Raw genomic sequence first — 19,554 nt, 5'->3', positions numbered from 1 at the left:
ACTTTCTGCTTTCCTCTTCTCTTTGATTCTTCAAATATTTTCCCAAACTTACAGATGTACACATATTAATAATTGGAAAGCATCAAACAACGGTGAGAAACATTTATGTTTCTCCAGAGCATTGCAAGCACAAAGGTGGATAAGGGTTGCCTCTGACACAACCTACATTTTAATTCTCTAAAAATGTAACAGCTATACTATAAAGAATGTCTATAAACTTGTTTTTATTTTGAAAGCACCCATAACTTTTCCAATTAGCAAACATGAGCCACTGGCAGCTGGAACTTACTTTTTCTTCCATCATATCTCTACCCGGTTTTATGGAGTTTCTCAGATATACACAAGGGGCACATTAGAGATTTATTAAAAACTAGAAAGGGGTCTCATTCAGGGTTAGAGAAATCTAAAAATATCCAGTAGGGCAGGAAAACTGACAAGGACTCGGGCAGCACAGGTAATGCCTGGTATGAAAACTACAGAAAAACCAGACGCAACTGAGAAGCACATTGCCCTTCTGCACCTTCCACCCAAAAGCCACAGAATCATCTACAACTGAAGAGACTTTGACGGGCAGCTGATCACTTTCGCCTCATCAAGCATCACCCCGTACAGAGAGGGGTCTTCCATGGTAACACCAAGGAATGTATGGAGAAGGCCACAGAGCCCGCTTTCATGCCAGACTGGTGACCTGATACTGTGCCCACGACCTGTCCTTCCGAGGGAAATCAGGCAGCCCTCATGTGCTGGTACAAGTCCCCAGTGGGCACGAGTCCTTTTTAGAGATCAGCAGGCTCTGCTCTCCACATGTCCCCAAGGAATGGGGTAGCAGCTAGGGATTGGAGAAAATACCCAAAGGAGATGGGGGTGGGGTGGAGAGGCAGGGATGTTCATAGAGCCCATCCATTTATGGATAAGTGTCTGGTACAATTTATGGAGTGCCCACCTGAAGAACACAACGACACTACGACACTAACAAGCAGTTATCTGACCTGGAATATTGGGTATTGGGTAGTGGCTTATTACCATTGGGTAATGGCTTATGGTGTGATTCATTATATATTTCACTCTGATGAAATAATTCATAGAGCAAAACCAACACTGGACTTGGAGTCAGAAGTTCAATCTTCCAAGCCTTAGCAGGGCCAGTAAATGGCTAGGTGACAGTGAGTCTGGATTTCCTTTTCTATAAAAAGGGAGTTGGACCTGGTGAACTTTAAGGGTCTTTTTAGCTCTGACTTTGCATGACTGTTCTTCAACACCAAATGGAAAACTTCTGTCCTCTACAGTTTCTCCATTTGGTGCATTTTTTTATACCACCTCTTTGTTTGCCAATGCTGGAAAGACCATGGAGAGGAAGACTGATGAGAGACAAGTGTGCATGGCAGTGTTTGGAGGCATGTGAAGAAGTCATGTCTCCCACCGGCTTTTTGGCTATGGCTGACAGTCTAGGCAGTTCCATGGCACAAGCTAGCCACAGCAGGCTAGTCCTGCCTGTGTGATCGATCTCATCCAAAAAACACCGTGTGTGACACACCTTTCATTTCATTGACCTCCATGTCCCAGGACACACACCGAATGGAGCACATTTGATGATGCTTTCATGAAAAATGAAATTTCTGGGGTTAAACAGGACCGTGTTGAGGTTGATTAGGTATACAGAAGTTCCATGTGCTATACCACAGCCCAGAAAACATTTCTTGTGGTTCTAGATCCATAACACGCCTGACATGGCTGTATTAACCATTCTGCTGTAATAAAGGTAGGTTTCCTTATATTTCTGTCTAGGAGTACTGACATTCAAAACAATGTCAAAGGTGGACCGAGCACAGTCTTAGATTGTTAGTTCTAACCTTGATTCAAAAACAGTTTCTCCATTGGAAAATGAGATGTGCCACTTGCTAAGTAAGTAAAGAATATAGGTTATCAACCAGAGAGAAAAAGGTTCTGTCCATAGTGGGAGTTTACAAGGCACTTACGTTTTAGCAAGTCCTCTAAATTACACATGACATTGGCAAAGAGAACTATCACTAGTAATACAAAATAACACAAAATCCAAATATTCCAAATACGCTCATTGGGTGACTGTGTCAGTCGCCTCCCTCAAAATTCATTCTTCCATTCCATTGAGATGTGAGTTGAATTCGTATGGGATTCGTGGAATGGCTGTCTAAAAGGAGCCAACACAGACAAGAAAGATCCTGTTAGCTCTTCCATTTTCCCTCTTTTCCTAACCTCCAACTGGACATGATGATTTAAGTCCCACAGCCAGCAGGGTCTTTTGACGATAGCAAACATGTACTAGGAAGCAGAGCACCAAGAAAGAAAACCAGCTCTGTGCAGCTTATCTCTAGAGCTCTCATATATAAGCAAGAAAGAAGCCTCTTTCTAATTTAGGCTGCTGTTATATGGGGTTTTTCTGTCACGTATAATTATATAGCTCTTGAATGTGTCCAAAGTCTCCTTTCAGTCTTAGATGTCTAAACCACGTGATGTGAATGGCATTTTAGTTGGACAGTGAAGGGAAAAGATGTCTCCAGTGATCAATTGTTCAACACAAAGATATTTCGTTAACTAACAAAAGAGAAATGCTTAAGAGTAAACTCAATTTATTTTTGCCATGTCAATACAGAACTAGGTTGTGGAGGAAATCACTGAAGATTCTGATTTCTCAATCTTCTCATTTTATAATGGAGATAATATTGACCTACCTCATGAGCACAGGCAGAGGATTAACTAATTAGCGATTGTCAATCACCATGAAAATATAAATTTTAAGAAGCAATAAGACTTTTCATTAATCTATTAATAGCTGTGCTGGTAATTTCTTCCTTCACTAGAGAAAATTTACATTTGATAAGCACCAAAGGCTCATAGCATAATAAGAATAAAACTTAAGTGAAAATTAAGTCTGAAGACACTTCATGACATTTTAACAAAAGCATTAAGGCAGAAGATCCTACTATCACATGTAGTCACCTGGAGACAAGCTCAGTATATTTTTAATGAATTAAGAAACTTCATATGATTGTCCACGTCTATGAGGCCACTTTAGAGGCGTATCCCAAAAGGCTTCAGTAACCCAACTCACTTTTTAGCAGTTGCTCACAGGTCCTACCCTACTTGATTCTTTTCAAACTACTCATAGGATGACCTAATACAGAAACAGATATTTTTGCTGGTTAGTAACTAACCTCGTGGTTACTTTGTTTTGTGCACACCCCTAGCACTTTCTCATGCACTGTGCTCTGCTTAACTCTTGAATATTCCAGGAGCGTGCAACACAAAAATTGATGTAACACAGTGCTACTGCCCAGGACATTATTTTCTGGATGAGATATCAAAATTTAACTCAGAGTCTTTATCCATCTACAATTCCCTATCTGGGATGCTTCATCTTGTCCTAACATCCCATACCTACTCCCTTCCTGTCACTTCCTAATGAGCTGTCTGGGTGTGTTCCCTTCTGGTCGCTTTCACAGGGCCTCTCCTACCAGCTCCTGAACACTTAACCACTCCTTTTTTTTTTTTTTTTTAAGATTTTATTTATTTATTTGACAGAGAGAGAGATCACAAGTAGTCAGAGAGGCAGGCAGAGAGAAAGGGGGGGAGCAGGGAGCAGAGAGCCCAATGCGGGGCTCCATCCAAGGACCCTGAGACCATGACCTGAGCCGAAGGCACAGGCTTTAACCCACTAAGACACCCAGGTGCCCCAAACCACTCCTTTCTTTAAACACTCACAGAACTTACTGCTCATATTAGGAATTCTGACATTTAATGACACACTGCATCCAATGTAACTTTTTCAGGTACACGTTTTTGTTCCCTAAGTGCACAGTAAGATTATCCTTTGCAATCAGGTCCCTGACACATTTCTTTGCACCCTCATGATGCATCACAGACAATGTGAAAACAGTAAAAAGTCACTAACATGTACACATTAAGTATGTTGCTTTAATAGGTTTGGTGTACTGCAAAAGTCAACTGTCTTAGGGTCATTTGTTGCACAAATGGATTTCTTTAGGCTCTATTCCCCCTAGAAAGCAAAAGTATGAATCTCCCACATTTAAAGGAACTCACTTAGCCCAGATGATTTTCCAAACCACTGATCACCTGAATCTCCATGACTGCTAGGCCAATTTCATGACACTTCTGCATGCTTACTAAAAGCAAGGTGTGATTATTTTTAATTGTACTAAACCAAAATTAATATTTTATCTTTTGGATGTTAGTTCACAAAATGAGGGAAGTATTTAAAACAACAAAAAACATTCTAAAAGGTGTATGGGAAAATTCTTCACAACTAAATAAATAAGCTCTGAGTACAACATTTTTCAATGCTCTCCGTTGCACAACTATCTTTTTATACTTACACCAGAATGCAGGCCAAAAACTTAAGTCAGGGCCTTAATTTTTAATATTTTGTATAGAATAAAGTTAGAATAAAATGTTATATAGATACAGGGCCTCTCTTCTTTATTCCCAAAATATGATGTTCTCTATTCCGTAAATATCTAAGCATTAAGGTCTTATTAGAATGGCGATAAGCATACTTAATTAAACTCCTTCTTATTTCCTCCAAATGCCCCTTCCCCAACACTGATCACACATTATTCCCTTTTGAATTTTAAAAGGCAGAGAATTTTACACTGAATACCAGGCATTAAGTCATACTAACTCTTTCAAAGCCTCTCAGGATTTTGGAAGACATTCAAATCTGGAATCTGACTCATGTGAGTTATTCTTAAAGGAATCATTACCACCTTTCATGATACTAATACTGATAATTGTGTTTGTAGTGAGCGCTCACTGTGTGCCAAGCACCTTACGGGAAGGATACATCTATTATCTCATTTAATTGTTACAACCCTAGGAGGCAGGCAATATTACTACTTTTTTATTATTGCCCCTACTTTACAGATAAAGAAACTTTAGATGAAAAATTTAAATAATGTGCCTAAGGCCGCACAGCTAGCTCCTGGAGAAGTGAGATTTGCATTGTGGCTGGCCAGTTTCCAGAGTCCACCCCTCTATCCATTATTCTGACATCTCTACTAGTCCCATTAACCACACGACTCTTTTTACTCATTTTAACATCTTGAAGTTTTGTTAATTCATCTTTCCTTTCAAAGATTGGTAAGAATTAATTACTACTGAATGATTACATTGATTTTTTTAAAGCTAATGGAATTTTTAATGAAAATAATGCTCAGGGAGATGATTGGGAACTGCAAGTCTAAAAATCAGGCCTAAAAGCAGCCTGTTAAGATTCACAAGATAGTCACAGATTCCAAAAAAATGAATAGGAAAATTAAATCTGCCTGGTAATTTTGGGAGGGGGGGTGAAAGAGGGTGCTGATGGGCATAACCAGTAATTCCTAAGTGGTAAGATTTCCTATAGTGATGAACCTTAGGATCTTTTTTTAAAAAGAAAACCCACTGTTCTAATCCTGTGAGAATAAAGCACCCTTCTTAGCATCCATTTGCTGGATTTCAATAAGGCATTAAACCTTGTATGTCAAAATTCCTCATCTTGAAAGAAAAGAACACTAGTCAGCCTTTTAGCTTTTGAACGTCTTGCTTTTTCAGGGTGTCCCTTCTGCTTGCTGTAGCAACCCCCAGCTACAAGGGGCCTTCGGACCAGAAGCCAAAGTTTAAGTAGTAACCAACCTAAGGAGAGGAGTTTTTTTGTTATTAAAATGGGGTTGGTGGGGGGAAGCTGTATCAGAAGCAGTGTTGCTGGGGCACCTGGGTGGCTCAGTGGGTTAAGCCTCTGCCTTCTGCTCAGGTCATGATCTCAGGGTCCTGGGACGGAGCCACGCAGCGTGCTCTCTGCTCAGCAGGAGCCTGCTTCCCCGACCCCCACCTCTCTCTGCCTGCCTCTCTGCCTACTTGTGATCTCTCTCTCTCTCTCTCTCTCTGTGTCAAATAAATACATAAAATCTTTAAAAAAAAAAAAAAAATCAGAAGAAGAAGCAGTGTTGTCAAAATGGGGGTAAGTGATGACTGACAAAGGGAAAATAAACCACAAGTCAGGGAAACAGCAAGTATGATACATGACCTGTCTACCTTGGGTTTCTGGTCTACATACACAACTGCCAGTTCAAACAATTAAGCCAGAAAAGTGCCTCAAACTTAAGAGGAGCAAAAAGTGAACTCACCTAACCTACTTCTTTCTCATTCCTGATGTCAGATGAGGGTCACTCAACACACCTGAGGAATTCAGAGACATCGGGGCTGGTTGTAGGTCTTTTCCTAGGTCTTATGACCCACAATCAATCAATCACTACATGTGGATGATTTTACCTCCTCAATATTTGTTAAATTTGACCCTTCTCTCCACACCCCCGACCACTGCACTGATTTTGGTCCCATCTTTTCTTAATAGTGCCATCACAAGAGCTGCCAACTGTCCTCTAATCTACTCTCCACATGCCATTCAACTTGAACAGATGTTCCCCGGAAGAAAACCTTCAATAGCTACCTACTGTCTAAAACAGTAATTATCAGATATTCTTAGGCTTCTAAAGTCAATATTCAAATAAAATCTTACTTGAATATCCAGTACATAAAAGAATCCCGGCCTGGGCTGTTCTGATTGCAGGGAATGAAGGACTGCTGCTAACTCAATCCCTACTTCCACACCTCCTGGGTGATACCTGAGGATTCCTCAAAGCTACATAAAAAGCACAGGCCAGAGAATCAAATTTAAGTTCTTAGCATATCCCACCACCCTCATGGCCAGACCCTACTTTTACCAACCTTCAAGATGGCCCCCAATGATCCCCATCTCCTGGTATTGATGCCTTTGTGTAATAATGCTCTCTCATATCACACCAGAATTGGTCTCTTAGTCTATGTGATCAATAACAGAATTCGGCAGAATTAACGGTAAGCCACTCCCAAGATGAGGTCATAAAGACATTGCAACTTTCACATCCTTCCCTCTCCCTGTCTTCAGAGTACTTGTTCTGAGGAAAGTCAGCTGCCATTAGAGGATAGTGAAGACCTGAGGTGTCCAATCAGTTGTCACGTGATTGAGCTCAGAAGTGGATCTTCCATCCCCACTCAAGCCTTCAGATGGCTGCAGCCCTAGCCACCTCCTTGACCGCAACCTCGTAAGAGACCCTGAACCAGAATCTCCCAGGGAAGCTGTTCCCAAATTCCTGACCTCCTGAAACTGTAAGTTTGTTGTTTTAAGTCAGAAGGCTTTAGAGTAACTTATTACACAGCAATAGATAATTCATACATTCATATTGTCTCACTAATTCCCTATCTTGTACTTTTCCTCTTTTTTGAAGATGCCCAAGCAGACACTATTCTGTTTCCTACCTCTCCCTTGTTCTTCTTCCTCTTTCATCTGCCTGAAGTTCCCTTCCCCACCTTCCCTCACCTAGCTAACACCTTCTCATCACTAACAGCATCACATGCTCCTGGAAGCCATCCCTAAACCTCCAGGTTGGGCTCAGAGAGCTACCCTCAACTATTTTTTTTCCCAGAAGATCCTGAGCCCTGTGTTTCCAGTACTTAGTGGGCAAAGAGTAGGACCTTGATAAGTGTTTATTGAGCTGAACTTGCTGACAAATGCACAGCAGTATTTGGGAAAACAAATTAATGAGAGGTGCTATTCATTTCATTATCTCTGCACAGCCTTCTTTGTGTAGCAAGAAATGATGCCACATATTTTTTGGTTATACTAAGCCACGCTGCAGTAGCTAATCAATATAATAATATTTGTGTTAATAAAAATGTGTCAGTTTTTTGGTTTTTTTTTCTTAAGATTTATTTATTTCATTTACTTTTGATAGGGAGAGAAAAACAGGACTGGGGGAGGGGCAGAAGGAGAGATTCTTCAAGCAAACTCCCCACTGAGCACGGGGGTCCCATTTCTGGGCTTGATCCCACAACCCATGAGATCATGACCAGGGCCGAAACCAAGAGTCAGACGCTTAACCAACTGAGCCACCCGGGGGCCCCAAAATATGTCATTTGTAAACCAGTGTTCACAAGAAGAAAGCTATCCCTCTTTAGTTGGGAGGCACTAGCTTCAGCTCCAACTGGAAGTGACCACAAGCAAAAGTTAGGGCAAAACATGGTTCTTTGTGCCTTTGCTGAGGCTGAGACAAATGAACTTCAAAGGGCAGGCGGTTCGCTTGAGAACGCAAGCCATGGGAGGAGGGCAAAACACACTGAGGTGAGGAGGAGGGGCTGCACTCAGTTGTGCTGCTTGATAACCCTACGACCCTTTCAGGCTGAGGGACAAAACAGCATCAGTAACTCCAAAAGAAGTTTCCCACAGCTTTCCACACGCCGAGGAGGATGATACCTCAGGTACCAAGAAGAAATGGTTACATATCGTTTCTCCCCACACAGACAGGTGCCTTGGGAAAACACAAACCTAGAGGCTAAGGCTTGTGCCCCAAAAATAAAATCCTGGGAAGGGAAGAAAAATGAAAGGTTAGTGAGCATGGGGGTGGTGCACTAAATTATAGGAGCATGCATTCAGAAGAATAGGAGGAGCAAAAGACCAAATCTTAGCTCTCAGATAAAATTCCAGATCTTCCCTTTTGAAGGCATGATAGTATATAATATTTAATATAAAACAATTAAACCAGATCGTAGAGTCACAGAACCCTGCTTTCTGATATCCAGTATAAAACAGGGTGAAAAGCAAATACTTTGCACAGAAAATAAAATTACATATGAGAAATCATAAGCACATGACAGACTTGACAGATTTCTTTTCAAAAAGATTATAAAAGCATTCTCAACTGTCAACCTCGTAATGTAATTACGATGGAGAATTTTTTTACAAATTAAACTATAAGACTTAAGCTGAAAGTCAACCTCAGTAAGAAAAATATACAGTCTAAATAATTCATAAATTAAACGTAAAAATGTTTTCTTGCTATGACAAAAGCATATATCTTAGTGTTTGAATGTGTAACAGTGTTTTTCTAAAAGAATGCTTCTTTTAAATCATTCTAACAATGATAACCTTCTCTACAGAAAGTTTATTTTTAAGAATGATAGAGATAGGTAAATTGGTAGTTGCTTTGCTTTTATTTTCTGTTGGTAATGAGCTCCTAGTGTACAGAAGATCTGAATATTTACCCTCTGTTCCAATATCTCCCACATCAGAAAACCAAGAGCTCTAGGGTCATTAAAATGGGCACAACTCCAAGAAAGCCACATAAGATCAACCAGGTTCATTATGTAGATACTGATGTGAAAATGGACATTTCTCAAGACTAATTAGAATTTTTACTTGGAAAACAGTTCAGAGTACAGGCCTACTGTATGCATCTTAATATTAATTATGCATTTAAAGATTAAAGTTAATGAAGCTCATCACCCCAATCATTCTTGTCTACATTTTTATTTAGTCACCAGGGGGAGCTAATACTGCTCTGTGGGTAGATAGAGTTGAAGAAGAATTAGATTTTTTTAAGGAGGGAAAAATTAAATTGATGTGGTAAGAGACATCATTCAAACGAGGTCCACAGTGTCCATAAGACAAATCTATCATGCATGCAAAAAAAAAATTAGATAAATATTATTTTGTTGTTGTTAAACAAAGATGTTATAAAAAAAACCAAAAGCCATCAATTAGTAGAATCTTGCTGTGGTTAACAGAGGACATCTATAAACCTAGTCATTTATAGATGTCTTCGGTCCCATTAGGGACTTACACCATCCAGATTTTCCACATTTGTCCATTTGTTGTACTGACCCTGTTATTTTCTTGGTTTGAAGCACTACTATGATTCTACAGTCTAGCAACTAATCGTTTCTCAAAAATATCCCCTATAATTACATTATAATTAGCACTGAAACAAATGTTTCTTTATCCTTTGGCTTCAAATATTTCCTTCTGTTCCAAATATATTTTTTAGCACTTTTAATGCGTGTTCAAAGAGTTCTACCCAATAATCTACTTAAATTCATTCTACAATTCACCCAGGAGACACAATCCCTTTAAACTTTGAGAAGCTCCAGTTGGAACAAAGAGGGGAAAAGGGTTCAGAGTTTGTGGAATAATCACCTCTAATCGATCAATTTCCCCTGAAGGTAAAGCTGAAAGAAAGAAGGAGTGAAGAGTTCCAGTCCAATTCCTTGAAGTTTAAAGGAACTAAGCCCTGAGGCACAGTGTAGAATGATTCTTGCCTTCCCCTCCCAAGGCCTATTAAGAGGTCATAGATCTCTGTGACATTGCTGCCGTTCCCCCAAGACAAGATCCCCAGCCATAGACCTAGCACAAAGAGAAAGAATGGGGAAACAGTCTACTTTTAATACTCTTTTAGCAACTCACCACCCTTTAAAGGAAGCATCCTACGTAGAGTAATGTAGGGGGGAAAAAAAAATTAAGTGCAGTTGTGCAAACATGTAAAAATTCAACATCTTAAGTTTTATTCTGTTGAATTTCACGTTTGAGAACAGGCTACATGTGGCAGAGCCCTTGTGTGCACACAACTGTATCCAAATTGCTACGCACTGCCCTGCTTGTAAGACAGACTGAATGGCTGCGTAGGGCCTAGGAAATCGTTGATCTCTTTTAATTCACCTTCTGCACAAAAGAGGCCCCACTGTTTCCACATCCCAAATACATCCCTTCATTTATAATTTTTACACTTCTCCACAGGGACAAACTGACAGCTTTAATTACCATCAATGACCATCAAGGACGCAGTGGAAATTCTTGGAGATATTCTCCCATGGATTATGTTCTTGACATTTTATTTACAATTTTTGGCAAATAAATCCTGGAACCACAGAATTAGATGATTATATATTCATTATCAATTACACAACTAAGGCAAAACCATTTATCTAACAGTTGTGGTTCCACAAGACATCCAAAGGTACCAATGTTTGCTACAGAGACAAATAATGCTAATTTTTTTTCTTGGATTATATTCATGTCAAAATGCTAATTTCTAAAACCTCAAATTAATTAAGGAGCAGGTAATTTGCAAGTATAGTTCTAGCTAGTACATGACATCCTCCACTTAGGTTGTACTTGTAAAAAACAGAGTGAATGCACCCATTTATTTTCTATTTCTAGCACCTTCACACTTCAGGAACTTCTCATTCATAATCGGTAGCTTTCTTGTGATGCACAAGTTATTAAAGCAGGCTGAGAATAAAAATACCAATTTCAAAACGCACATCAAAAATACATAAAAATATTTCTTAAGTTACCCCCTTCAACATTCCAACTATTTAATTTTAGTAAATTAATATAGGTAATAGCTCATTCACAGTGGGAAAACATAACTCATCAGTACAGTCCTTTTATAAATCCCAAATACAGTGCACAAAAGCATTCAATGAGCGTGAAGAAAATGGACCAAAAATGATTAGTTTACATTCATGTTTTGACAGAGAATTTTGCAAACAAATATATCAAGAAGAGAACGGTAGACTATGTACTAATACTGGAAGTTCTGTGTGAAAATAACAAAGCTTTCAGAGCAGGTAATAGCTTCACTGACCCCTCCTCCAAACCCAGAGAAAGGAGCTCACTCGGCCAACGGCTCAGAGGTTGGAACCAATTAGGGACGATTTCTTTTTCTCTGGTAAATGTATAGAATTTAGTCATGGCCCAGCCAGACCATGAAAACGACACACTCAACCCCACCACTTCATCTCAACTGAGAGGAGCACAGATTAGCGAGCTGTTTTTCACACGATGTAGCACATGGCAGTCAAGAAGAGCGGTCTCTGCAATACAGGGTACAAATCCTAGGACAGAGAAGATACTCTGAATATTTAGAAACCAATCAGAACAGACACCAGCCAGAAACAAAGCAGACCTTCTTGGGAGCAGGAAGATATACAGTACCCCCCGTTAGCCTGGGTACCCTTGCCTTTCCAGCCCCTTCCCATGCCTCAAAATAATGCAGGTCTACAAGCCCAGTAAAAGAGACTTTGGGATCATATTAGGCAATGTAAGTTAGTATAATTTGCACAAATCCTCAAATTTTGACAAGTGGTTTTTAAAGTCTTCTGCGAGGAAAACTGCAGGACATTGATAGTGGAGCACAAGTAATCATCAAGAAAATGGCAAATCTGGCCACTGCCACTCCTAGTAAAAGCTGTTTGTCAGCCACTGCATAAAGGAGGGAAACAATTTAATCAGACCTGACCCCAAACTGGTGAAACAAAAATGACATTATCTGGAAAGTTATTTGAAATATGGGCTTAGATCCACCATGGATGATGATGAACCTCATTGAAAAGTATAACAACAACACACATTCGATCTTTGGTGGTTCTGGAAGACAGAGTCATTAAAATGAATTGTTAAAAAAGTGAATCTGGACCAGGACTTCAAAACAACATAAATTTATTTTAAATACCTGTGTATTTCATCTTGACCTCAGTTTTCGATTTCTGCTTTGGTAAATGTTGTACATATGTGCATCTATGAGATGTGCTGATAAATACGTATGACAAAGATGCAGACTAATTTTTTCTTATCCAAGTTTGGAAACCACTCGTCTAAAAAATAAGAAGTGTGTAGAACAGGGGCCGGGAATGGAATTGGTGAAGCCCGTGAAACTGCATTTTGGCGGCTTGGGGATTTGGAGGAAAAAAATAGGCTAAAAAAAAAAACAAAACAAGAAAAAAAAAATAAGGGCACCTTGGTGGCTCAGTCGATTAAGTGTCTGCCTGGGGATCAGTCATGATCTCAGGGTCCTGGGATGGAGCCCCTGCACTGGGTTCCCTGCTCAGCAGGGAGTCTGCTTCTCCCTCTCCCTTTGTGTGCTCGCTCTCTCTCTCTCTCTCTCTTGCCAACAAATAAAAAAATTAAAAAAAAAAATCTAAAAAAAATTTAAGGTAGGACACAAGGAATTGATCAAAATAGAGGGAAATAAAAAAATAAAACACACAATGCCTTAAGCCTAATTATATAGAAATAGATAGCTAATTAACACATAAATGATTAATAACAGAGTATGAATAATGAATTAATATAAAAATTAAAACAGAAATATGCAAATAAAAGTTACAAGCCTTAAATGTAATTGATATAAACTAAAAAGTTAAAATACCACATTTATTTCATGTACTTTATTTCAACTAATGCTTTAGAAAGGAAAAAAAAAAGTCTTAAAAACAGTTTCAATATGCTTCCATGAAAATAGTGCTTCATTCCATAAAATACTCAGTTTCCTTAATACCCTTTGCCAAGAGAACTAGCTGTTAGCGAACTGGTTTTTAGGTGGAACCAGCCAGTCTTTAATTTACCACAACCATATAACACATGTACAATCACTTTCACTTCTTAAAAAAAAAATCCTTTGGAGAAAAAAAATCCAGATGTTGAAAAGTCTTCAGTTCACAAAACCTATTGAAGCTTCCAAGAAGTCTCATAACTTTTAAAATCAAATTAAGTGAACACATCATTTTATCGGATGCGCAGCATCTACATCTCAATTAAGTTCATTTTCCTCAAAAACGTGAGCCTGTACAGTAATAATAATATTTGTAAAGGAGTCACAAATACGCTAGGGTTTTTAAAACATGGTCTACAAACACACTCCCCCAAAATCTGACAGCCTTGCTGTTATACGCATCTCTACTCACTCATTTTACCAATGGTATGGTGGGCAGAGGGTTAAGAACTAATACAATGCTATTCAGGTTTTTCTGCATTTATACCCAGGCAATTCGCATTAATGATGTGAAAGAACACTTAACAGACAACTCAAGTTTGCAAATTAGCAGGAGAGAAGAGAAAAATGACTCAGAACAACAAGCATACAGTATTACCAAATGCACTTTACACATTTATCCTGTTAAGTGTAGCTTAGTTTTGATGATTTACAATGCTAGTTCGTACTCAGTTTTGTAAGCATAATAAAGTCTCCGTAATCTCAGCCTTCCCCATAGCACCCTGCTATTAAATCTTTGTTGAGAAGTGTGATGAGACCCCTCTGGCTTCCAGCCCTCCCCACCCCCTAAGGGAATTGGCAAGAAATGATAGGGTTTGTGGATTAGTAAAATGAGAGGTTCTCTGTGCTTTTCCTTCTTTAAATATATATTTTGATAATCTGTCTTCTGCATCAGAGAGTCCCAGCAGCATTAGACTGTTGATTTCCCTCCCTTCCCAGCCTCCAGGAAAAGGAAAGCAAGGCTGAGGCAGGACAGGTGGTTTCCATCTACTGCTACAATTGAAAAGTGGGATTTAATTTTTTTTTTCTTTCCCCCTTCCCTGTATTCCTTCAAGCAGGGATGATCCATAACTTACTTACACATGTCGGATTGCATACGAGAAGAAAATTGCACCATAAGACAAAAAAGAGAGAACTCCTCCTGATGCGTGCCACTTTGTCCCTACCTATCCTTATGGACGGTTTTGTTTCCTAGATCAGGGTGCTTGTCCAGAAGACTGCCCACATTCCAGAACACCTCTCAGTGATGAACTCCATGAATTATGCGTACGATCCCTTAGATTTCTAGGTCCCCAGTGGCTGAGTTCAGTAGAGGTTATAAAAATCTACTCATGAACTGATCTGGGGCATATGTAATCCACATGATGACTTTCAAATCTGGGTCTAGAATTGGTCACTTTGCTCCCTATTTGAACTTCATCTTCTAAGGCTCAGTCTACTCTGGGGTCACTTGGCAAAGCTACAGCAGGATTTCAAGACTTCTACTGCAGAATCAATCAGTTTTCATCTAAGCAGGCTCCCCAAGGAATGTGCCTCACCCTTGGGGATTTAAGTCACCAAAAGAACAAATTTCAAGTTACCAGGAAACCCTCAGTTATAGGATGGAAAAAATCTGAAATCAAGTATCTACCAGTTCTCGGACAATTGAACTCCCCTCAGTAACTCCGACAGGTGTCATACCACAGAATACCTCAGTTTTCTATTATTTTACAAATCAACAAGTTTTAAGGTTTCTTTCTCTCTTAAGTCTACTCTACAGTTAATCCTTCAGAACATTACTCAGAATCCCCTGTTTCTTCATGTGAATTGTTGACCAAAAAGTCTTCAGGTTTATGGTGTCGCCGGGGTGGCCCACACATGGAAGTAAAGACGTCAAGTTTAATAGAAGGGAAAGAAAGGAGCAAGGGAAAAATGGAGGAAACGGAGGGAGACTGTAAACCAAGGAGAAAGGAAGCAGAGAAATAGGGAAAATCAAAAGATGAAGAGTCTTTCAGAAAGGACAGGAATCTGAGGGAATGAACAAGGATACAAATGGAGCTAGATGAAGTTAAAAGACAAAGAGAGTGGGGGCGCTTGGGTGGCTCAGTGGGTTAAAGCCTCTGCCTTTGGCTCAGGTCATGATCTCAGGATCCTGGGATCAAGCCCCGCATCAGGCTCTCTGCTCAGCAGGGAGCCTGCTTCCTCCTCTCTCTCTCTGCCTGCCTCTCTGCCTACTTGTGATTTCTGTCTGTCAAACAAATAAATTAAAAAAAAAATCTTTAAAAAAAAAGACAGAGTGAAAAAGAACAATGAGAGAAAGAGTACATTAAGAGGGAGAGATAAAACTAGAAATATCCTCCTTGCCAAAGGAGGACACTTTCTCCTCCTTTGTTTGTGTCCATCAGGGTAGGGAAAAACAAACAAAAGCAGCAGGAAAAGAGTTAACTCAAGAAGCAGGAAACATGAATGGGAAGACTTGGACCTCCCAACTTACATTAAAATGATTTAATCAAAGAAGAAGGTAAAAGCATCATATTACTTTTTTTAATTAAAATACTTCCAAGGATCTTTAATCTTTTTCAGATTAGTCTGAAGGGTACCCTTCGCCAACTCAAGTTTCAACTCCAACACCTTCAACAAATGTGAGTGATTGCTGATTTCGTTTCCCCCGCTTTTCTCTCTCTCTGAGCTCCACTTTTGCTTTTCCACGTCAGTCTTCCACCCTCCCAGAGAAATCATCCTGAAATAACAGCAAACAGGACCACGTCTTACCAGATTCACCTTTCCTGAAATGTCTTTCGTTGTCACAAATAAGACTCTGTTTTCCTACCTTTGATTAAAAGGTTGCGGTATGTGAACACAACCTAGATTCCCTACTTTTAGAAAGCTTAAGATCAAAATAAACCATATATTTTATTAGGGTGAGTTTTTTTCACTTTTGAAGAAAAACCGTATTTAACCCATAAATATCTTCACCATACCATGTGCTGAAAATCCAGTATTTTCTGCACTGATATTAAAGTTGTATAATATATATAGGAATACATATTATATAATATATAAAGTTGTAAAGGAATAGTATCTTTGCTTCTATTCTATTTCATAAAGCTGAACGTAAGGATGACTATGTGTCAGAAACTCAATAAAAAATAAACACTAAACGGAATTAAAGGCTTGTTTAACAGCCCACTCTCACCTAAGGTAAGATTTCTTGCTGGCATAGTATACACTGGTCATGTCAGTCAAGTCACTACGTCTTTGCTCAAACAGTAGTGATGATTCTACATGAGTAAACCTTCTTTTAAAACACCAGGTATTCCACTGAAAACAGAATCATACTAATTGTCTGCCTTTAATGGGACTTTCCAGAAATTATGCATTCTAAGGGATAAAAAAATGCATTAAGTGAAGTCAATTAAATGTATATGAGCTAGAAAATGCACATAAATCCACAAAGAACACCAATACACACCCAACAGAATGCTAAAATTAAAAAGACTACAACACACATGTGAGCAAGGTAGCACAACTGGAACTCTCAGACATGGCTAGTAGGAGTGTAAATGGAGCAACCCCTTTGGGAAAAGGTTCAAAAGTGCTTTATACAGTTCAAGGTATCTCACCACCCCTCTCCCATGACTCAGCAATTCTATCCCTACTTATTAAATCAAGAAAAATAAAACAGAAAGGCCTACATAGGAAGGTTCACAACTTTATTCATAAAAACCAAAAGCTAAAAATAACCAAAATGTCTCCCAATGGGAGAACAGAAACAAATTATGACACATTCACATTATGGAACACTACTCAGCAATAAAAAAGAACACATTATTCATCTACACAACATGGATGACTCTCACAGACATTATACTGAACAAAAGAAGTTGGACTCAAAAACAGAGTATATACTGCATGATTCCACTCACAAGATGTTCTCAAACTAATCTGTGGTTTAAACAACTTAAAAGCTAGTGACTTCTGGTGGAGCATTATTGATCAGAAAGGGGTACAGGAGAAATTTCTAAGATGCAGGAAATTATCTCAAGAAGGATGTGGGTCATGCGGGTATATGTGTTTTGTCAAAATTCATCAAATTGTACACTTATGATTTATAAATTTCACTGTATATAGATGTTGCTTTAAAATTATAGCATTAGAAGCAGCTGTGAAACTAGTTAGTTGATCTGCTTGTCTTGATGATATGAGTAAGCAACTCGGAAATGGCTGAAGGCATATTCTAGTCAATATATTAAGGATGATGAAGCTAGGTTTCTCACTGCCAAAGACTGTAGTAACAAATATGGAGAGGAACCTGGGGATGAACCTGAAGTGTTGGATTGAAATAGAAGCATCAACATGAACACAGGGTTCTTATGTGTATATTATATGAAATTTACATATACACTTCCTAATTCTGTCTGTTGGAAGGCTCTATATATACCTACAGCAATGAGCACCCCTAGCGCCCATATCATGGTTTCTAAATACATTTCTTCTTAAAAGAATGAGAGCTCCTTGGGGGGAAAAGGCTAATTATGGGACTGGGACAAGAATATGATGAGCCTGGGGCATTTGTGTTCAGCCGAAACGAAAGTAAGTCCTCAAATAATGATGGAGACATATGAAACCAACAAAAGATCCAGTTTGAAGGGGATTCCCACTGGCTAAATCTCAGGCATCAAAATGATGACAGTAATGAATTTTGACACTGAATAAAGTAAAATCCAAAAGCCCAAAGTGATACAAATAAACAAAAAACTGAACGAATAAGAAAGGAAATTGTGGTAGAAGGCTAATAACGACAAAAATTACAGAGTTAACGGATTTTTATGAGCATGAGGATATTTATGTGGTGTCAAAGCATCTTCCCACAAATTACTTATTACTTACAAAGGGAAGATAGTAACTTTACACTGGAGAAAGTTGGTGGGCACCACCTTAAAGAAGTATTCATCAACATGAGGACAAATCCGCTTCACATGCCTCCAGACCTAATGCACGGAGTAGAGCACAACATCATTTGGGTGGTGTTCCTGCCACAGAATGATGTAACTCGAATGTAATCGCAAAGCCCAAATCCCAAATACAGAGAGGCACTCTATAAAGTAGCTGACAGATACTCTTCAAAAATGTCATGGTCAAGAAAGACAAAGAAAGGCTGAGGGATCATTCCAGGTGAAAGGAAACAAAAGAGACATGACCAATAAATGTTATATATGATCCTGAATCCTAGACAAGAAAAAAAGCTCTAAAGAACATTATTGAAATAACTATTCACATTTAAATATTGATCATGGATTAGATAAGAGTTTTCTTACAGTGTTAAATGTTAACTTTCCTGAGTTCAAGAAGTATGCTGTGGTCACGTGAGAGAATATTTGTTCTTAGGAAATACATAAGATATATTTAGAAGGGTTTGATGTCACCAGTCTTTTCTCAGGTGATTAAGAAAAAAATCAGTGAAAGAAAAAGATAATAATAGAGTAAATGGGGTGAAATATAAATAATCATTGAGTCACTGAATTAAGTAAATAGTGCTGGGCATTCTATGGATTGATTTTGTAATTTTTCGTAAGTTTGGTACTATAACAAGATAAAAGTTACCAAAAATCCTAAAAACCACAGAAAATATGTATTATGACCAATATTTACATATGTAACATCAATGGTCAAACTTAAGTTCCAACCAAGGGAAATGGCTTTTCTGAAAGAAAGAAGATTCTAAGTCCTAAACTTAGTCACTGTAGTCCCTTCGTAAAGAGCCACAGTGCACTTTATTTTTTTTTTTAAGATTTATTTATTTATTTGAGAGACAGAGATCACAAGCAGACAGAGAGGCAGGCAGAGAGAGATGTGGGGAAGCAGGCTCCCCGCTGAGCAGAGAGCCCGATGCGGGGCCTGATCCCAGGACCCTGAGATCATGACCTGAGCCGAAGGCAGAGGCTTTAACCCACTGAGCCACCCAGGCGCCCCGACAGTGCACTTTAATAAAGAAGCCTATTTCATTGGACTTAATCCAACATTTCCACCAAAATCTGTTCAGAAACCCTAAACTAAAATGGAACACCTTTTAAAATCTTACAAAAATGTCAATATTCTATAGAAAACAGTTGGAGAATCACTTTTTACTAAATACACTTCCTATACATGGGTAATGGAAGAAAGATTCATGCTGGGAAACTAAGAGAAGGAGAGAAAGGAAGAGAGAGTTACAGATACACACACACACACACACACACACACAGCCAGAGAATGTCAGCTTCAAATAGAAGGAGAAAAATGACAGGAATCTAAAAAACTATATCTACCTAAAATGTCCCACTCAGCCTGATATAGTCTGTTCTTGTAGGCTATGTTTCTAAGGAGGGTAGAAATTTGGCAAACCGAGTGTTAGTTT

General features: G+C 38.9%; 1 protein-coding gene across 1 annotated transcript in view; it reads right to left on the bottom strand.

The window, feature by feature from the left end:
* ZNF521 (zinc finger protein 521) overlaps positions 1 to 19,554 on the bottom strand; it is a 275,165-nt gene that overhangs the window by 226,483 nt on the left and 29,128 nt on the right. The window lies entirely within an intron of this gene.

Source organism: Martes martes, assembly GCF_963455335.1.
Source record: "Martes martes genome assembly, chromosome: 13".
Taxonomy (NCBI): domain Eukaryota; kingdom Metazoa; phylum Chordata; class Mammalia; order Carnivora; family Mustelidae; genus Martes; species Martes martes.
This window is presented reverse-complemented; position numbering and strand designations above follow the sequence as displayed.